The 4,965-nt window shown below is 39.9% G+C and overlaps 1 pseudogene; it reads right to left on the bottom strand.

Moving 5' to 3' along the window:
• Positions 1-4,017, bottom strand: part of LOC102867501 — a 58,298-nt pseudogene extending 54,281 nt beyond the window's left edge.
• Positions 4,018-4,965: the final 948 nt, after the last annotated feature.

Genomic DNA, 4,965 nt, shown 5'->3' on the forward strand with positions numbered 1-4,965 from the left:
ATCTGAAATACTTCAATTGGTATACCATCTATTCCTGGGGCCTTATTAGCAGTCCATGGTAAATTCAACACTCTTCTTCCAGCACCACAGCTCAAAGACATCAATTCTCCTTCTATCATCTCTAGTCACTGTCCAGATCTCTGATACATAGCACACAATTGTGAAGACTATGGCCTGGATCAGGCGCACCTTAGTCTCCAGCCTGATGTCATTGCCCTTCAGTACTCTGGAGAGGTCCCTGACAGCTGACTTTCCCAATGCAATTTGTCTTTTTATTTCCTGGCTGCTGGTACCAAGAGTGTTGACTGTGGTGCCAAGCAAACTAAAGCTGTGAACAATCTCAATCTCTTCACCATCCATAATGATGCTGCCAGTGGGCCCAGTGGTGAGAATCTTTCTTTTCTTGATGTTGAGCTTCAATCCATATTGAAGGCTGCAGTCCTTGACCTTCTGCAGCAAGCACTTCAGGTCCTCATCAGTTTCAGCAAACAGGGTTCTGTCATCTGCATAACACAGGTTGTTGATCAATCTTCCTCCAATCCTGATGCCACACTCCTCCTCATACAGCCCAGCTTCCCAGATGATCTGTCCTTTGTACAGACTGAAAAGGTATAGAGACAGAATAGATCCCTGGCAGACACCCCTCCCGATTTTGAACCATGCAGTGTTTCCTTGCTCTGTTCTGATGACTGCCTCTTGGTTCAACTATAGGTTCCGCATAAGCACAATCAAATGTTCTGGGATTCCCATTCTTTTCAGAGTCAGCCACAGTTTGTTGTGATCCACACAGTCAAATGTCTTTGCATAGTCAATGAAGCACAAATAGACATTCCTTTGGCACTCTCTGCTTTCTGCCAAGATTAATCTAACATTAGCTATAATATCCCTAGCACTATGACCTCTTCTAAACTCAGCCTGCACATCTGGCAGTTCTCTGTTGACATGTTGTTCCAGACATTTTTGTATAATTTTCAGCAGAATCTTGCTTGCATGTGATATTAATGATATTGTTTGATAATTTCCATACTCTGTTGGGTCACCTTTCTTTGGAATGGGAATACAGATATCTTCCGGTCAATTGGCCTGGTGGCTGTCCTCCAGATTTCTTAAAACTTAATAAGCATATCCAGGGCAGCATCTGTTTGTTAAAATATGTCAACTGGTATGCCATCAACTACTGGAGCCTTGTTTTTTGCCAATTCTTTCAGAGGAACTTGAACTTCCTCCATCACCACAGGCTCTTGCTCATATGTCATTTCATGAAATTTCATCTGTGTCAGCCAATTCCCTCTGGTATGTTCCTTCCAGCTTTTAATGTTTCTTGGATCATTTAACATTCTGCCCAAAACATCCATAAGTATTGCCACTCATGGCTTGACTTTGTTTTTCAGTTACTTCAGCTTAAGAAATGCTGAGCAAGTTCGGCCCTTCTGATTTTTTTACTCCAGCTCTTTGCACATGTCATTATAATATCTTGCTTTGTCATCCTGAGCTGCCCTTTGAAATGTTGTGTTCAGCTCTTTAATTTCTTGATTTCTTCCTTTAGTTTTGGCTTCTTGGTGCTCTAATGCAATATTTAGAGTCTCATCTGACATCCATCTTGGTCTTTTCTTCCTCTTCAGCCTTTGTAATGATCTTTTGCTTTCTTCGAGGACAATATTCTTGATATCCTCCCACAGCTCATTTGGTCTTTGCTCATTTGTGTTCAAGGCCTCAAACCTGTTCCTGAGACGGTTTTGAAATTGAGTGGGATAGACTTAAGGTCAAATATATCCTGTGGATTTATTTTCTTCAACTTCAGCTTGAACTATGAGTACTTGGTGGTCTGTTCTACAATCAGCACCTTGCCTGGTTTTCACAGCTGATATTGAGCTTCTCTAGTGATTCTTTACACAGATGTAATAGATTTGATTCCTATGCATACCATCAGGTGAAATCCATGTGCATAGCCTCTGTTTCTTATAAAAGGTATTTGCAATGAATAAATCATTGAATTATATCATTCTATCTCCAGCCTCATTTCTGTCACCAAGTCCATGTTTTCCAGCTATTGATCCTTCTTCCCTGTTCCCAACTTTTGCATCCCACCCATTATTTTCAATGTGTCTTGATTGCATGTTCGATCTATTTCTGATCGAAATCTATTTCCTCCTCTGACTCTAGTTGTCAGTGCATATATTTGAATGATAGTGGTATTCACTGGACTTGTATGCATATGAATAATATCCCACCACTCACCACATTGTATTTCATGATGGATCTAGAAATGATTTTTTTAATTATGAAAGCAACCCCATTTTTTCTCACCTTTTTATCCTTGGCATAGTAGATCATATGATCAGCCATCTCACTTTGCCAATACCTAGTATGTCAATATTTCTTTACAATGTCCAACTTTCCTACATTCATGTTTCTCACATTCCACGTTCCAATCACTAGTGTCTGCTTACAGGTGAACCTGGGCGACCTGGCAGCTTAACTGCAGGTAAAGCGGACCAATCGCAGGACTCTGAGGGCTGGGGCTCCCAGCTGAAATAGTTTGGGATTGGAAGAGGAGATGGATTCTGAACCTGGTTGACATTGCCACTTTACTGCAGGTAAAGGGGACCAATCGCAGGCCTCTGAGGGCTGGGGCTCTCAGTTAAAATAGTTTTGGGCCCTCGGGCTAAGAAGACAAAAATTATCTACAGTCTTGGCACCAGCAGCCAGGAAATTAAAAGATGTATTATGATGTGAAAGTCTGTGGTTAGAGAGCTCTCTAAAGTACCGAACAGCAACGATGTCAGTCTGGAGACTAAGGTGTGCCTGATACATGTCATGGTCTTTGCAATCACTTGCAATGCATCAGAGAGCTGGACAATGACTAGGGATGATAGAAGAATTGATGCCTTTGAGCTGTGGTGTTGGAGATGATTACTGAATACACCATGGACTGCTAAGAGAATGAACAAGTTTGTCTTGGAGAGGGTGAAGCCAGGCTGCTCCTTGGTGGCAAGGATTCTGAAGCTTTGTCTGACATACTTTGGGTTTCAAGGTGGGACCAGTCTTTGGAGAGGGACGTCAAGCTTGGGAGGGTGGAGGGACAGCGCAGGAGAGGAAGACCCTCAATGAGATGGATAATGGGGGTAGGTGTGTCAGAGACAATGAGATTGGCACAGGTTAGGCCAAGGTTCAGGGCTGTTGTACATAGACAGGGTCGCTATGAGTTGCAGGCGACTCAACAGCAAATAACAACAACCTAGAGGACATATCACTCTCTCGTGGGAAAGTATCCTCTTGCATCAGCACCTTGCTGCAAATGGAAGAGAAGAGGTATTAAGCCACAAGGAGTCAATCCTGGAGTAGAAGTTTGAGATGAAGGACTTGTTCTCAGAACTGTCTGAGATAGAAAGCCATCCTTGATACTTGTACCTGATAGTTGAACTTAGAGATTCTTAAATTTAAATGATACTAGCTGCATCATAAGAGACTGGTGTTCAGAATCACAGAAACCCCGACGGCTTGAGACTTAAGCGATCATACCAAGGGCTGTTAAAGGGAGAGAGGTGTTGAATGGTGTAGGTGGAAGTAGAAAGGGATGCTGGTGGAGTAGGGGAAGGGGTGGGTAGCAACACTGAATCTATCGGTCATTTCTGTTCATCTGCTCTTTTCTGTAAAATGCTTATCTATCAGATACTGTTATAAAAAAATTAAGACAGACTAAGAAGAAGGATTGGTCATTCACTTTTCAAATAACAGGCCTTCAAAAACCCTATGTACAAGAGAGCACAGTTAGACTAGCAGACATGGCAAGTGAGGCTGAGATCTCATATATGGAAACACAAAGGAGGTAGGATCTCAGAATTTGAAGATGTATCATCATACCTTTTCAAAGGCTTTAATTGTATCATCATTGGTTTTATCTGCCTCACTGTGAACATCTGAGATGTCATTTGGGCTTTCAGGAACACATTCATTGTCTTTCATAGCTTCATTATTAATTTCATCTTCTATGTCTTCTAATATTGTATCATCCATTTTTAAAAATCCCTGATCCTGTGACAAAATTGATAAGCAGGGAAGAATAAGATTTCTTTACAAATACAAAACAAAACTGAAATTTTACACTGCTATAATAAGTACCATATCAAATAACAAAAAGTAGTAATTCAAATAGGGAAGTCAAAGAAATAAAAACTTAACAATCCATGCTGAACAAGTCACTGTATTATCAAAGGATTAAAGGCATGCTGCTCTATTTTAGCATTCTCAGTAACCAGAACCTAGAAAATTCTATCAGCATTTACAGTAAGGTTAAAATGGAAAAAATGAAATATACTTGCTTGGGTATCTTAAAAAATTATTGTAAGCTTGAGAGATGTTACAAAGCTCTATACTGGTGGCATCCTTGTTCTCCATTTTGAGACCAAGGAACCTCACCCAGGAGCTACCTTAAAAGCTGCTTTAAGCTTTATTTTTTTTTAAAAAAGGCTCTGTACCTATTGTAGCATTACATACTATCTTATCTATATATATTCACTTTCTAAAACTTAAGGATTTAGAACCACTTTAGAAGTAATTTTTCAATGATACTTACAGAAAGAAAGGTAAGTATAACTATATTCTTATTACAGGGAACAATAAAAGCACAGAGTTTAAATGGTTTGCTCTGCCTTAGATAAATAAAACAGAGGGAAAACCAAAGAGTCAGAAAATAGTCTCTCTGGATTCCACACAGCTAACCCAAATTATAAAAGGGCCTGTCTTTGCCTTTCATATAGTGTCGGTAAGACATGCAAGGTTTATAAAGTATAGGCATAAAATATATTATGATAGCCTTTATTCTATACTGAGATTTTTTTCAATTTTGTATTTTGTTACGTATACGGTTGAAGTCCAGTGAAAACTACTATCATCCAGATATATGCACCAACAACCAGAGCCAAAGAAGAAGAAATAGATGATTTCTACCAACTCTTACAGGCA

This window comes from Elephantulus edwardii, unplaced genomic scaffold (genome assembly GCF_000299155.1).
Source record: "Elephantulus edwardii isolate Elephantulus edwardi_28Jun2011 unplaced genomic scaffold, EleEdw1.0 scaffold00210, whole genome shotgun sequence".
Taxonomy (NCBI): domain Eukaryota; kingdom Metazoa; phylum Chordata; class Mammalia; order Macroscelidea; family Macroscelididae; genus Elephantulus; species Elephantulus edwardii.